Raw genomic sequence first — 17,434 nt, 5'->3', positions numbered from 1 at the left:
GAATACAGAGGCAAATTGTAGTTTTCTGACTTACATCACCTATAATGTTCACAGTTCACAACTTGTTCACAGTTGTTATAGGACACTTTTGGAGCAGGTGGAACTTGAACCTGAACCACTCAGTGCAGAGGGAGAGGCACTACCACTGCACGACACGAGGGCCTAATCATGTTCTTAAAAAGTGATTTGTTCTTGAAAGGACATACTTGATCTTTTTGTGGACATGTAGTGCCTAAGTAATTTTGCACTCTTCCTGTATTTGAATGTCAAATCTCTCATCTAGATATTGGTTTTGTGCAGCTTTTGGAGGAAGAAATTTACTTGGATAGCAATTTTTTGATTTCATGTATAACTGTATGTATGGATGGCAGATGTTTCTCTCTGATTTGTTGTTTAATCACAGTAAGTACTGATATTTTTACTGCAAAATCTTAAACTAAGTGAGGCCATGTGTGGAATTACTGCTTTAAAGCAGCTGCATGTGCATTTTTACTGGCAATTTGGTTGTTCGCACTGATTTCTAACAATCTTGAAGCATAAAGGGATACTTGCATCGTTGTGTATTTGTCAAGTCTGAAATTGGACAGAGAATGCCTTGTGAAGTTGAGATTTGCATGGCAAGGTGTCACCAAATTCTGAAATTCATGTGTCTGTATTATGAAATGCATGTATAAACTGACTTTTGTATCAGTTTATAAATAGCAGTACAGAACTTGAGAGCATATCGCTGTAAAAAGACATGCTTCCAAAGCTGTTCATCTTGCAGTCATAGGTACAAACAGACAAACAATTAGGAGCAAGACTAGGTAATTCAGCACCTCAAGCCTATTCCACCAATCAAAAAGATCGTGGGTGATCTAATTGTGTCCTCAACTTCACTATTCTGTCTATCCCTGATACTCTTGAGGGAATCTCTCTATTTCTGCCTTTAAAATATTCAATGATCCTGCCTCCATTGTGCCCTGGGGATGTCGCTTGCATAGATTTACGACTTCATGAGAGAGAGAGAGAGAGAGAGAGAGAGAGAATGTCTCCTTTTTTTTAATGAGACGCCCCTTTATTTTTAAACCACATCTCTTACTTCTAGCCTTTCTCACAAGGGGAGACATCTTTCAATATCCATCCTATCAAGACCTCTCAAGATCTTATGTGATCAATGTGATCACCTCTCATTCTTCTAAAACTTCAACGGATACAAGTCCAACCTATCCTCTTTCAGGGATCAGTTGAGTGAACCTTCTCTAACTCGCCTCCAGTTCAATAATATCCTTGCTTTTAATAAGATTGAAACTGTATACAATACTCCAGGTTTGTTCAAACCAATACCCTGTACAAGTGTAGCAAAACATTCTTACTTTTATTCCATTATCCTTGCAATAAAACTTAGCGACTCCATACTCCTTCCTTTCTCTACCTGTATATGAACCTTGCATAATTCATTTACGAATTATATCATGTATAATTCATCTGCCAAATTTCTGCCCATTTAAATGATTTACATCCCTTTGCAGTATCCTTGCATCCATTTCACAATTTACTTTCCTACCTAATTTTGTGTCATCAGTACGTTTAGTCCTTTCATCCAAGTCAGTGATGTAGATTGTGAACTGGTGAGGACCCAGCGCTGATCCATTTATGCCTACTGTTTCAGTTTGCTGACTGATTCTCGATCCATGCTAATGTGTTAGCACTGACTGCATGAGCTCTTATTTTCACTAGTAATAGTTATATAGCCATAGAATCGTACAGCATGTGAACAGATCCTTCAATCCAATCTGGCAGTCCTCACCAGACATCCCAATCTGACCTAGTCACGTTTGCCAGCATTGGCACATATATCTCTAAACCCTTCTTATTCATGTACCCATTAAGGTGCCCTCTAAATGTTGTAATTATACCTGCCTCCACCACTTTATCTGGCAGCTTTTCCCATACACGCACCACCATCTGTGAAAAAGTTACCCTTCAGGGCTTTTTAAAAATCTCTCCCCTGTCACCATAAATCTATGCCTTCTAGTTTTGGACTGCCCCACCCTAGGAAAGGACCTTGGTTATTCACCCTATCCGTGCTCCTCATGATTTTATAAACCTCTATAAGGTCATCCTTCAACCTCTGACACTCCAGGGGAAAAATTACCCAGTCCATTTAGCCTCTCATTATAACTCAAACCCTCAACCTGTGAACCATTTCTGTACCCTCTCAAGTTTAACAACATCCATGCCATTGAAAGGTAATCAGAATTGAATACAGTATTCTAAAAGTGGCTTCACCAATGATGTGTACAGCCACAACATGATGTCCCATGTTGATGTAGCACCTTGCCAAGTGCCTTCTGGAAAGCCAAATTTTGCACATCAACAGGTTTCCCTTTTATCTGTATAGTTTGTAACTTCCTCAAATAATTCTGACAAATTCGCCAAATGGAATTTCCCTTTCAATGACTTTGCCTGATTCCATCTAGATTTTCTAAGTGTCCTGCAAAAAAAAAATTCATAATAGTAGATTCTAGTGTTTTTCCCTGTGATGAATGCTAAGCTAACAGGCCTGTGTGACTATCTGCTTCCCTCTCTCCTTGAACAGAAGAATTTAGTCACTATTTTCCATTCTGATAGGAACTTTCCAGAACTTATTCGATTTTAGAAAATTAAGGCACCTTCTCTTACTTCTCTTACTTCCCTTAAGACCTTAAGTTGAAGTCTATTAGGACTTTAAAAATTAGAATGTAAAACAGTACAGCACACGAACAGGCCCTTTAGCTCACCATGTCTGTGGCAACCATGATGCCGTTTTACACTTGTCCCATCTGCCTCCACGTGGTCCACATCAGCCTATTCTTTGCCTGTACAAGTCTATCTTAATGTCTCTTAAACGTTCTTGTACCTGCTCTTAACATCTTCTGTGGCAGCTGTTACACCTCACTGAGATAGTGTTTTAGAAATCAATTCCTGCTATTCAGCACCAAAGTTGAAAAATTTGAAAATATGTAGAATTCCTCAATTTACTTCTTTAGAGCTGGGGTGATCAGCGCAGACCAGGTTTCTGCACTTAACAAGAATTACGATTTATTACAAGTAAATCAACTCTAGCTCCAGGTAAACAATTACGATCTGTTGGCATGTTGCACTATTTAGTTAAAACTCAAATCCCCTCACGAACTCCCTCATAACAACACATACGCAGAGAGACATTTGTCAGTCAGTGGTCCTGGCACAGTAAGCCAAAGGAAGCCTTTGCTACCAGTCTAGAGCCTCTCCTTGTAGGGCATGAGAAGCCAATTCTTTGGAATCATATGCTTTTTCTTTTGATTTGACATAGCGTTAGAAACATAGAGCATAGAATAATATAGCGCAGAACAGGCCCTTCAGCTCTCGTTATTGCGCCGACTTGTGGACTAATCTAAGCCCCTCCCCCTACACTATCCCATCATCATCCATATGCTTATCCAAGGACTGTTTAAATGCCCTTAATGTGGCTGAGTTAACTACATTGGCAGGCAGGGCGTACCACGCCCTTACCACTCTGAGTAAAGAACCTGCCTCTGACATCTGTCTTAAATCTATCACCCCTCAAATTGTAGCTATGCTCCCTTGTACAAGCTGAAGCCATCATCCTCGGAAAAAGACTCTCACTATCCACCCTATCTAATCCTCTGACAAAAAACAGATTTTCCTGTCCTTCCTTTAGAGCCTTTCTTTCTCCCTGGAATATACTTTGGATATTCTGAAGTATTTCCTTCAGTGTCTGTCACTGCATCTCTCCTGACGTTTTGCTTAAACTAATTTCCCTGTTCACTTTAGCTAGATCTGACCTTGTTAGCCTCATTGACCTTATTTGAGTATTATACATTTGTGCCAAGTGCAGCCTCCTTTTCCTCAAACTCAATGTGAAATTTCATCATGTTATGACCACTTCTACTTGGAGACCCCTTTACTAGGAAAGTCATTCATTAATCCTGTCATATTGCATATTACCATGTATGGAACAGCCTGCTTCCTGGTTGATTCTATCAAATTGAAATTGAAACCACAATTACAGCTGTGCCACTGATAAACCCCCATTATTTCCTCCTGCATATCCCATCCGAGTGTGCACTCATCGAGAGACTGACAAGAGTGTTGAATTGAATGAAAAGAAAAGCTGAATTTGACAGCAATTTTTTTTCCAGCAATACCCAAGCGCTGAATCACAGTGATTTTGTTTCAAAGTTGACATTCTTCAAAGAGGATGGTGCAACATGGAGGCGTTGGGATGGATGTGCCTTAATTGACTCTCTGGTAGCCCCATTTCCCTGCAGCCTTTTAAAAAATATGTTCACATGTTTACCAATTTCTTTTTGTGTAGTTGTTGGGAAACTAAAACATTCTGTCCTGTCTGAAAGTTGATTAATGATACCTGTCTTCAACACTGCAAACTGTGATCAGCAGAACAGGGCTTTAGGGTCGTGGTTTGAGTTCTAATGTTTGCTGTTCAGCGGTTGGGGTACAAAGGTACAGCTGTTTTTGTGCTGCAGTCAATTTGGACATACTTGGTTTTGGATTGAATGAGTGAAGTAGGATAAGTATGGAATATTAATTACCCACAGCGGCTTGATGCTTAGAACAAGCCAATTATGTACCTTGTTTAAAGTGAATGAGCATGAGTATTGTATGGTATTCGGGAAGACTTGGGTTTACACAAATAGTCTTCAGTGGTGGAACTGTACTCATTTGATTTGGCTGCACAAAGTTTACAAGATTGCTTGAAAATGATAGAATGGTATGAGGAGTGACATCTCCTTGGAGGCGTCTTTGAAATAATTGAATTTTGCATTCTGCTGGGTGTTCTCTAGTAATGTTATCAAATGTCTGTCAATAATTGTCCGCAATGTCCCTTACAAGAGAATCAAACTGTGTTTGTATCTCCACTTTGGCAACAAAATTTGCCTCTTACGTGTTTCTTTGGAATGAATGGTATGCACAAGGCAAGTCATTATTTATGAAGTTGCGGCACATGTGTTCTTGCTTCTTAGTCACTGCGACAACTTTTTTCTCTGAAGCGGTGGATATTCTGAAAAATGTCACAAGTTAATACTCTAATATGCTTCCAAATGGATAATGCAAATTAAATTGTTTTGATTTGTTACTTGTGCCATATTAACTTGTATATGCAAAGATACTTGTGGAGTGATGGTAAAGGAGGGAAATGCATTTGAAAAGCAGGAATGAAACAGATATACCATGGCATATTTTGTTAGTTTCATTCATAAAATCAAGTGTCACATCAGTTCCAGAGTTAAGTATATTGGTGAATCTTCAACTCCAAATATTGTGGGAGAACAAAATAAATTTTGACAAAAGGAACTTAATCTACTTTACAACTGTGCACAGTTCAAATGCACTTCATTTTCTGTAAAGTACTTAGAGATCTCCTGGCGAGGAAGAAAATTGACTTAATAACCAAAAGGTACAAGGCACAATGAAGACGATGTGATTTAGTAATAAAACACAAGCTTGGTTTTGAAGAATGCTAGTTAATCCACACTTCAGGAGGGACAGAATTCATTTCAAACGTGGTAAGTTTAAAGTGTTACCTAGTTATTTCTTGCATCTTTTTACTGTAAAAGTAGTTGGATACTATTGTGAATGATACATATGTTAGCTTGCTAATATGCATGTAATTCTCATGCATATTTTGCACACATACCTTGACTTGCATACATTATGCTCTGCCTGTTTAGTGTCTGTAAGAATCTTTTCTTTTTAAATGGTCTTGTCACAAGTTCTATAATATTTTTATCTGCAGAGTGGAATAAAGCTCATCCAGCTCTGCTGCATCCATCCACACAACATGTCAAGGCTGCAACAAGAGAGAAGAATTTATCAAAGTGGAATGAAATCATATGCAGCAACCAATTAATTACTACCACTGAAGGGAAATTTCCAGTGTCCTGTTGACCAACGAGGAGACTCCTTTCTGTTGAACTTGCCTATGCTACTACAAATATGTATGAAAGCACATCAGTCACATAAAGCAGATGTAACCTCGACATTTCACTGCCACTTGAAACCTGTATAGATGTTGGTTCTTGCCACTTAATGGAGACAACTAAACTAATATCAGTGCCAATATAAATAAAGTCCATGTGGAGACTTGTCTGGTTTAGCTCCATAATATTCTTCAGTTAGCCGACACATTTGGTGGAGAATATTGTCCAGAGGGGGTCAGTCTATTTCGTGAAACTCATGTAATTACATTCATTATTCTGGAATAACTGAACCTTTTGAAAGTTTCTGCCCAGCGTCTGGTCTGTTTTTCTGCAGCCTTTGTTCGAGACTGTGGTCTGTCAGAAGTCCTTCTCAATCTCAGCAGTCAGTTTGTAAATTTGCAAGTGGGAATGAGTAACTGAACTGCAGTACTGAGATCATTCATGCATTGCAGCAACAGTCAATAGACAGTGAGTTTATATTTTGCACATCTTGTAACCTCATGTCAATGTGACTTAGATGAATTTTATCTTTGTATATGTCTACAGATTTCAAGTATATCTTTTATGATAAAAATATAAGACAGCATCTATTTAAAAGAGAATGTTTGAAATAAAATAATTATTCGTCTCTTGTGCCTCCTTTAGTAGTCATTCTCTTCTCTAATGGAAGTGTTTTGTAATTTTTTCACTGAGTGGATTCTGAAACATACTGGCCATTCAATACCTAAAGGAAATTGATACTTTCTAGACTGTTCAGCTGCATATTCTGGATGAAATTAGGATAGTCCTATTTAAAAAAAAACCTAAATGTCTGCTAATTACAACATCAGCTTAGGATAACTGAATATAATTCTTCAAATCTACTAATTTATCCTTTACATTGGTTATATGCAGAAAAATATGCTGTGGGATACAATATTTGTAATATTCTACACATCTGAATAGTATTCACACTGATTCTTTTTGTAATAAAAACATAAAGTGCTGGAGCAGGTCTGCCACCATCTGCAGAGACGGATACAAAGTTAACAAAGTAATATAACTCTTCTTAATGGACTTGAAATATAAACATGTGGAGAGAGAAGGCATGTTGGCAGACTTGCCGAGTTTCTCCAGCACTTCGTGTTTTTACTTCAGATCGCCAGCATCTGCAGGACTTCGCTTTTATCTAGTCTTTTTTTTGTTTGTAGTAATTCCATATAGCTTGAGCAACATTCTGTGGCACTAGTAATTTTTCAAAACTTCATTTAAATGGCCATTTTTCACGCATGACTTTTGGGGTAACAGATTGTTTTGTCATGGTAGACTGAGAACTTGGAGGCCAGATTCTTTTCTGGCCAGACATTTGTGCCTGTAATTTCTTTGAATTCCAGATAGATATGAAATCAGGAAACGGAACCCATTTGATTTACTGTAGTCTCCTGCCTTAACCCATAGAAGCTTGGGCCAGTTGTTATGATTTCAGTTGTGATCAAACAAGAGCACATACGTTTTAATTAAATCTGGGACCTACTGGTCTCTGGAGTTTGTGTGTGTTAGAGGTGATGCCTTTTACAGAATTCTTGAAAACCATTCAATGTTGGAGTTTATCCATTGATGGAGAGCAAGGCTAGATGTGATTGTTTTAAGTAAAATAGCATTCTGCAAATTTGAAATACTGATAGCTGACTGCCCTTAACCCATGCATCAAAATGGTAAGAAAGCTTTAAAGCTGTACTGACTTGTCAGAAAGGATTTAAGAAAACTTCAAAATATTTAGACTATTTTTGACATGTTTTAAATTTGCAGTACAGTTGACTGTAATTTATTGAATACTTTTAAAATATTGAAGATAAGATTGTTATTTCTGAATTGTAATTGAAAATAATGTTATTTTTTAAAGATGTTACTTTTTGGAAAAGTAATAACTATGCTGTTAGCTTGGTCAATTTATTGCTAGGGCATTGTATTACAGGGAGTTAATCATGTGTCATCCTTTTTTGTAGGCACATCATGGACAAGTGACAACTTCATGTGTCATTATTAATGAATCTGCATTGTGCATCAGTTAATTAATGATGATAAAAAGATTTATCAAGTTTTTTTTGTAGTGAAGATGCCCTTTTTAGGTAGAAATTTCTAATCAATGATTATCAGCATTGCTTAGAGAGAGATTTGTCTCTGAAGGTTGAAACCGTTGCTCAGGAGTGTCACCTCTGTGTTCTTTTGTTTTGTATCCTTGATGACTGTTGCATTTTGGCATCAAGAGTCAAGTTTTTTTTTTGCATCTATTTTTACAATAGGCAAAAATTTTCACAGTGACCATTGATTTGCAAACCTTTCAGCTGTCTTCAGTGACACGGCAATTGAAAGGGGGGAAGTATTATTGGCTTCATCATTGACACAGAGTTAAACATTTAAGCAGACAATTTATGACTTGCATTTTTCAAATGAAAAGTAACAATTTTTCTTGGCCTTTTCATTTTCTTGGGGCTCCACAAATAATTCATGGCAATTAATTTTTTGAGGTGCTGTCTGTGTTACACAGCCAAAAGCAACAGCTGCTTTTCTAATCAACCTGTTCAGAAATGTTATTATACACTTGAATTTGGGACTTGACTCCAGCTCTCCTGGCTCAAGGTAGGGGTAGTACCACTGCACCACAAGATGCCTGCCATCAATTTATTTATTTTATTTATCTCCTTCAAACAATATGTAGGTGAATGTTCTTTGATCCATGTTTGGTGGCCTTTACAAGGCAAAAGAGCTCCCTGTGCTTCGCAAAATGGGACTATTTTCGGAGTTTTGTTTGGTCGTTGCATTAAAACTGCTATCAGGGCAATGCGTTATTCCTCAAGTGCTGCAATGGGTTGTTTATCTGATTTTATGTACTCAGATTTCATGTTGTGGTCTGGTTGAGGCAAAAGTGCTATTTCTGAACCATGTTTGGTAAACTGTATGCATATGATTATTGTAGATGAGATAATACAGATGAGACAGGAAAAGTATAGAGGAAAGCAAGACTGAAGAGTTTTAGAACCAGTGGGTACAGTCTCAGGATTAATATTTGGCAATTTAGATTAACAAGAATTTCTTAACCTGGAAGGTGATAAATTGTGGGAATTCTGTAACCAGAGATCTGTGAAAACTCGGTCATTGAGTACATGCCAGACGAAGATCAAAAGATTTCTAGATGCTATTGAGATCAAGAGTTATTGGGATATGGTGGGAAAATGGTGCTCTGTTAGAAAACAGCAAGATCTGGAAAGATGGCACAGGTTTGAGGGATTGAATGGTCTACTTCTGCTACAGTGTTTCTATGTTTTATTTGTCATTTAAATAGAGAAAGTTGCAAGGTTGAAAAGATCACAGGTCTACTTTGTTCCTCTCTTGTTGGCTTACCAGTTGTAACTGAAAAGTCTTCTTTGTCCAAGTTGCCTATGAAACAGATCTATTTAAAAAAAGCCTACATTATTATCATGCTTTTTAATGAACTCTGGATGACCTGAACTATGGCAGCCAATTTGTGCACAGTAAATTGATTGCAACATTGCAGAGAACTTTTCAGCGCATCAAAATAATGAAGTGGCATTCGTTGTGTGTTCTTGAAATGGCACATGGAGTTTACGATTAATAACTGCTCAAGCTAGCACGCTGACAGTATAACGCATCTCTGTTTGAACTGACTTCCTCAGTGTTCTCGTCCTTTCTCAGGTTTTGCAGATTAAAAACAAAAATGGGACTTTGGGCTACCTGATGACACTATGTTGGGGTCTGTGCCAGTATGAAATATTCAAAAGGAAATACTACTTTTTTAAAAAAGGGACCAAAATGATGACTAGAACCTCTCTTTAAAATAAGAGAGTGGTTTTAATATAACCACTTAAATAATTGGAGAAAATTTATGCTCATTTAGTACTGAGTAGTATTGAGCAGCAAGACAAATAGGAAACAATGGAGGTTTTGAAAAAAGTATTGGAGAGTGGGAGCTCGGAGCTGACGTTGGATGAGAACAGAAAGATTTGGGGATCTCGGGACTAATGTTGCAGTGTGTGGGAAGCAATGACGTTGACTTTGCAGGTGTCTGTACATTTTGGGGTAGCCAGCGGTGGGGAGGAATGACAAAAGTTCAAGGACGTAGGAAGAAAATATAATTAGAAATGGGACAGTAGTTTGCAAAGAGAGGTGAAAGATCTGTTTTTGAGGAGAGGGCCAATGATCAGCTTGAAGACAGGGGAAGCAACATTGTGCAGTAGTTTTTTTTTTCAATGATGATTTTTACTTTTAATGTTGAGACGGAAAAGAAGAGCAAGAGCAAGTAAGAGTTTCTGGTCAGGTGAGATTATTTCAGGACCTGTCACCCATTGTGATGTAAGGTGTGTGATATATATACCTTTCAATATGTAATACATAATTTAATTTAGAATGTGTATTTCAAAGTCGAGGCATGTGGGTTTAATGCTTAACTTGCCAATATTTCTGGAGCTTGTTTTATAGAACCAGTAATGCAGAAATCCTGGACGATGGGAATTTATTTGCATTGGGAGAGTTTTACAATATAACACTAAATGTTGAAAAGGATTAGCATGCTTTCAGTTTGAATAATAGGGAATATTTTCTGCTGAATTTGATTTTTATGTATTGTTGTCATGTGCCTAAGTACAGGGAAAACCTTTGTTTTGTGAGTAGTACAGGCAGATCATAGCAGACAAGGACATAAAGATCATAGGGCACTTGGCATACAAGGTTGTTACTGCACTGGAGGTGCACAAAGCAGAATCAACATTAGCAAGATCAACGTTATTTGAGTCCATTCATCAGTCTCATAATGGCAGGGAAGAAGCTGTTCTTGAACCTGCTGATGTGTGTGTTCAGGCTTCTGTCTCTTCTGTCAGGCAGAAGAGGTTGTAAGAAAGCATTACTAGGAAGTGCTGTGTCTTTGGCAGCCTTTCTGCCGCAGCAAGCTGTGTAAATGTGACTGCCTGAGCTGTGCTCACAATGTTCTGTAGTTTCTTCTGGTCCTAGGCAGTCAGAGCAGTTGCCATACCAGGCTGTTATGCACCTGAACGGCTATACTTTTTAAGGTGTATCTACAGAAGTTGGTGATGGTCTTTATGGAGATGCTGAAGCTCACAAGGCACCCGAGGAAGAAGAGACATTGATGTGCCATCTTGACCAGCGCATCTACGTGGGAGGTCCAGGACACAGTGGTGATAACCGACAACAATGAATCTGATGCTCTCAACCCTTTCAACCTCCACTCTTTTGATGTAGATTGGGGCTTATCATCCTCCTTTCTTCCTGTAGCCAATGATCAAATCTTTTGGTTTTTCTGCCTTTGAGAGAGAGTTTGTTATCATGCACCATGACACCAAGCCCTCTATCTCCTTTTTGTATTCTGACTCATCGTTGTTTGATATTCGTCTTACTACGATGCTGTTGTTGGCAAACTTGTAGATGGTATTTATTTGGAATTTGGCCACACAGTCATAGATGTACAGGGAGTACAGAAGGGGGCTGAGAACACATCTTGCAGGGCCTCCGGTATTGAGACTTATCATGGAGGAGATGCAGTTGTCTATCATCACAGTGGTCTGTGGGTCAGGAAGCTGAGGATCCAGTTTCAGAAGGCAGAGCCGAGACCCAGGTTTTGAAGTTTGGAGCTGAAGTCTGACATAGGTATCCTTGTTAGTCAGGTGTTCCAGGAATGAGTGCTGGGCTGGGAAAATGGCATCCATTGTGGACCTGAAGGGAGAACCCCCCGATGGGAAATTTTTTGTTTTTAGTTTGTAGAAGTCCTGGTTGAGGACATAGTTTCTCTGGAAAACCAAGATCAGAGTAGTTACGTAATACATTAACTCAGTTTAAGGGTTTTAGTGTGAAAGTTCCAGACCAGAAGTGTTTGAGTTGTCTGCAGAAGAGTTATCCAAAACTGAGAACATCTAAATTCGGTTGTTTGAATAATCAAGGCAGAAACTGTCAACCTCCCAAGACTGTGACTTTAAAGAATTGGCACCTTTCCCATGGTGTCCCTGACAGGTCTGTTTATTCCCCAGAATGTTGTCAAGTACTTGCATATGAACACGATGCCAGTAATAAATTGATCACGGTTGCAGCAGCGATATTTTATTTTTAACAAAATAATTTGATTTATTGCTAAATAAATCGTCATTGTGAGAGGACTGCAAGTACTAACATCAACTGGGATCATTTGTCTGTCTGGATTTGTCTCTGGGACTCTGGATAAATACAACTTCAGATATGCCACTAGTAGGAATTACTGCTGCCCGATGGAAGGGTCCCCAGAAATGTCAAAAAATACAATGTTTTTAAATGTAGCAGTTCATGCAGCATAATGACTTGCTCAAAATTCTGAAAGGATTTCAAGCTGCAGATAGGAAAACATTCTTTCTTTTGCAAGGATGGTTGGTAACTTGAGTGCAACAATTTAAGATAATTGACAAAGTATTCAATGGGAATTGAGCAGATTTTTTTTGGTTTTGCTGAGTGAATTACGATTTAGATTGCACTGCCTGAAAGAATGATGGAAACTGATTTGTTCGTGAATTGGATATACACTGGGAAAGTAGAACTTTGCAGGGCTGCACAGATAACTTTTATGAAGAGTTGGCACAAACATGAAGGCAGAAAGAACTCCTAAGTTGTATTCTTAGTTTCCTCAAGTCATGAAACCAAAACAATTTGAATTTATAATATGCTGTTTATAGAAAAAAAAATGATTTGATGCTTCGCTGGCATGAGGGGAGTTGGAAAAATTGACACTGACACAAAGAATGATGAAAGGAGGGCTGGCTGGTGGTGAAGCCGGATGGGTTTTTCCCAACAACCGACAATATATAATGATCATGATTAGTTTCTTAATTCCATTGTTTTACTGAATTCAAATTCAACCATCTGTTGTGGCAGGATTTGAACCCGGATCCCCGGAACATGAGCTGAGTTTGTGGGTTAATAATCTGGTGATAATTCCAGTTGTGCACGCACCCCCACATGTTTGAACAAATAGAGAAGAATATTTTCACGTCTTATTGCTGTTTTAAACACATGAATGGCAAGCGGTTTGTGCTCTAGAATTCATCAGCTGCAGAAGGCTTCCATACCATTAGCCACCTTGGCATTGTAATTCCAGTTATATCATTGAAAATGAGAATAATTGACTTTTCTCAGGATCAAAACAGAATATAATTAATTGAACCTAATGTTCTAAAGTTAATGTTAATTGAATCTTATGAATGGAGTGTTACAGCTTTTTGAATGTAGCAATAACTGATTAGTAACAGTTTTCTGAAAATTTTCATTGTATTCTCCTGAAGGCTAGCACATCTAATTCAGATTTGTGCAAAGCACAGGACAGAATAGATTACAAGCAATTAAACTTTGTCTTTGGCATTTTAAAAGCTGGAAGAGGAACATCAATTGTTACAAAAGGAAGATGAAGCTTGGCGAGGAGATTGAAGTTTTGAGTGGGAAAACATTTCGGGAGAGTGGCCTGAATTCCTTAAGTTTTGTGCAATTTATGGATAAGGATAAATGTAGTCTTCAGGTGAAAGTACTAAATTGGAAGAAAGGTAGTCTTCAGGTGAAAGTACTAAATTGGAAGAAAGGTAATGGCAATAATATTTAGCAGGAACTGGGGAATATAGATTGGGGCAACTATTTGAAGGTAAATTTGCATCAGCTATGTGGGATAAGGGTTAAATAAGGGTTAAAAAGGCTCATGAAATGTCTTTGGCAAACTGGTTCATGGAAAATCCCAAGGTGTTTTATACATATTCAAGGAGCAAGAGGAGCAGTCAAGGACAAAAAAGGGTATTTGATAAGAGCCATACTAAGAGGATGAGGCCGCTAATGAATACTTTGCATCAGTATTCACAAAGGAGAAGGACATGGTGTATGGTGAGACTTGAGAAGGTAATGTTGATATTCTGGGGCATGTCAATATTTAAAAAAAGAGGAGGTGTGGGTGTCTTGAAAAGCATAAGCTAGACAAGCTCCCAGTTCCTGATGGGATGTATCCTGGGATAGCAATATTCTGGGAAATTGCTGGGGCCTTGTAGGAAATCTTTGTGTCCCCTGTTAGTCACAGGGAGATCCCAGAAAATAGCCAATGTTGATTCTTCTGTTTTAAGAAGGGCAACAAGGTTAATCTGGGAAATTACAGACTGGTGCTCCTTAGCTCAATGGTAGGGAATTATTGCAGAAGATTCCTGGGGACAAGATTTACTTGCATTTGGGAAAATGTGGACTTGCTGGCGAGAGGCAGCATGGCTTTGTGTGGACAAGATCTTGTCTCGCAAATTTGAAGAAGTGATGAAGATGATTGAGGAAGGTTGATAGATGTTGCCTATATGGACTTTGGCAAGGCCTTTGACAAGGTTCCCCCCTAATGGCAGGCTGATACAGAAAGTGATGTCTCAACGGTGAGCTGCTAAGAAGGAAACAGAACTGGCTTGGTCAGAGAAAATAGGGAGTAGAGGTGGAAGGGTGTTTTTCTAACTAGACAACTGTGAATCGTGGTGTTCAGTAGTGATCAGAGCTGGGACCCCTGTTTGTAATATTTATGTGTAAAAATGATTTGGAGGAGAATGTAGGTGGTCTAATTACTAAGTTTGGAGACAACACAGATTGAGGGTCTTGCAGATAGTTAGGCTTGCTCGGAGATACAGCAGGGTATAGATAACCTGTGACTTGGGAGGAGAAATGGCAGATGGAGTTAATCCAGTCAAATGCAAGCTAATGCATTTTGGGAGATCTAATGCAAGAGGGAATTACACAGAAAATGGCATAACTCTTAGCATCAACATACAAAAGGATCAAGGCACTCAGGTCCACAGTTCCCTGAAAGTGACCACAAGTGGATCAAGAACGTATATGGCATGCGCACTTCAATGGGTTGGGGCATGGAGTATCAAAATTGGCAAATCATATTGTAGCTGCATATTGCTTTAGTTAAATTTTATGGCAGGCATGGATAGGGTGGACAGTCAGATGTTTTTTCCCAGGGAAGAAATGTCAATTAATTTGTGACATAGGTTTAACGTGAAAGGAGGTAAGTTTTTAAAGGAGCTGAAGCAAAGAGATAATAGAAACTGCAGATGCTGAAGAATCCGAGATAACAAAGTGTAGGGCTGCATGAACATAGCAGGCCAGGCAGCATTTTAGGATCAGAAAAGCTGACGTTTCAGGTCTAGACCCTTCAGGCCTGAAACGTCAGCTTTTCTGCTCCTAAGATGCTGCTTGACCTGCTGTGTTCATCCAGCGCTACACTTTGTCTTGTAGGAGATGAAGCAACTTATTTTACACAGCAAAAGTGCTTAGAATTCACTGCCAGAGGAGGTAATGGAGGCAGGTATAACAGCAACATGTAAGAGGCACTTTGACTGGTAGATAAATAGGCAGGGAATAGAGAGATATGAACTGCACAGAGGTAAAAGGTTTTTAATGATCATGGGTGATTTTTAATCTGCATATAGATTAGCCACATCAAATTAGCCACCATACTATAGAGGAGGAATTCCTAGAGTTTGTACGGGATAGTTTTCAACAACCAATATGTGGAGGAACCAGTTAGGGAGCAGGCCAGCTTAGACTGGGTACTGTGTAATGAAAAGGGAATCATTGCCAATCTAGCAGTGAGAGACCCCTTCGGGATAAGCAACCATAGCATGATAGAATTTTTTATCAAGATGGAGAGTGAGGAAATGGATTTTGAGACGAGGAAGCTAAATCTTTATGAAGGAAATGATGAAGATACAAGGCACGAGTTGGCCTTCATAGACTGGGGAGAGTTACTTAAAGGGATGACAGTGGACAGGCAATGGCAAACACTTGAGGAATGCTTGGGGAATCTGCAACAACTGTTTATTCCTGTCTGGCACAAAAGAAAAATGGGTTAGAGGGCTAATCCATGGCTTATGAAAGAAGTTAGAGTATCTGATGCAAGGAAAAAGCATAGAGGTTGGCCAAGAAAAATAATATATCTGAGGATTGGGAACAGTTTAGAATTCAGCAAAGAAGGACCAAGGGATTGATTTAAGAAGGGGGAAGTATGGTAGGAAAGCAAACTTGCAGGGAACATAAAGACCAAAACTAAGAGTTTCTACAGGTATGTGAAGGAAACTAGTAAAGACAAATGTAGATCCCCTACAGACAGAAACTGGGGACAAAGAAATGGCTGAGCAACTGAATACATATTCTGGTTCTGACCTCATGTAAGAGAACACAAATCAGATACTAGAAATGATGGAGAATGCAAGATTTAGTATGTGGGAAGAATTGAGGGAGACTAATATTTGTAGAGAAATAATGTTGAGAGAATTAATGGGATTGAAGGGGATAAACTCCGAGGGACCGATAATCTGTATACCAGAGAACTTAAGGAAGTGGCTCTAGAAATAGTGGATGCATTGGTGGTCAGCTTCCAGGATTCTATAGACTCTGGAACAGTCCCTGCAGATCGGAAGGTAGCTACTGTCACTCCAATATTCCAAAAGGGAGGTAGTGAGAAAACAAGCAATTATAGACCAGTAAACCTAACATCGTTAGCGGGGAAAATTCTTGAATCCATTATAGATGACATTACAGCGCAGCATTTAGAAAGTAGTGGCAGGATAAGCCAGAGTTAGCATGAATTTATGAAGGGGAAAATCATTACACTGACAAATCTGTTGGAATTCTATGAAAATGTAATTAGTAGAGATGACATGGGAGAGCCGGTCGATGTGGTAAATTTGGACTTGCAGAAAGCGTTCGGCAAAATCCTGCACAAGAAATTACTGTGTGAGGTTAAAATGCATAGGATTAGGGGAAGTGTATTGAGGTGGATAGAAAACTGGTTGGCTGAGAAGAAATAAAGAGTAGGAATTAATGGGTCCTTTTCAAATTGGTAGCAGCAACTAGCGGGGTGCCACAAGGATCAGTGCTGGGGCCCCAGCTATTCACAAGATAGATGAATGATTGGATGAGGGAACAAAATGTAACATCTCAAAGTTTGCAGATGATACCAAGTTGGGTGGGAGGATCAACTGTGACGAGGACTTAGATCTCAGCATGATCTGGACAGTTTGGGTAAGTGAGCAAATCAATGGCAGTTGCAGCATAATTTGGATAAATGTGAGGTTATTCACTTTGTTTTTGATTCCAATGCAGCAGATTACTGCCTGAATGGTTGTAAGTTGGGAGAGGGGAGTGTGCGCAGGACCTGGGCATCTTAGTGCACTAGCTGTTGAAGGTAAGCATACAAGTGCAGCAGGCAGTAAAGGTGACAAATGGTATGTTGGCCTTCATTGCGAGAGGTGTTGAATACAGGGGCAGGGATGTGTTGTTGCAGTTATACAGTGCCTTGGTCAGGCCATGCCTAGAATATTGTGTGCAGTTTAGGCCTCCTTTTCTGAGGAAGTGTGCTGTTGCTCTTGAGAGAGTGCAACAAAGTTTACCACGCTGTGGGTAGCAGGACTGACGTCTGAGGA

General features: G+C 39.0%; 1 protein-coding gene across 1 annotated transcript in view; it reads left to right on the top strand.

The window, feature by feature from the left end:
* The window catches only part of nphp4 (nephronophthisis 4), a 396,691-nt gene that overhangs the window by 981 nt on the left and 378,276 nt on the right, over nt 1–17,434 (top strand). The window lies entirely within an intron of this gene.

This window comes from Stegostoma tigrinum, chromosome 28 (genome assembly GCF_030684315.1).
Source record: "Stegostoma tigrinum isolate sSteTig4 chromosome 28, sSteTig4.hap1, whole genome shotgun sequence".
Lineage (NCBI taxonomy): Eukaryota > Metazoa > Chordata > Chondrichthyes > Orectolobiformes > Stegostomatidae > Stegostoma > Stegostoma tigrinum.
This window is presented reverse-complemented; position numbering and strand designations above follow the sequence as displayed.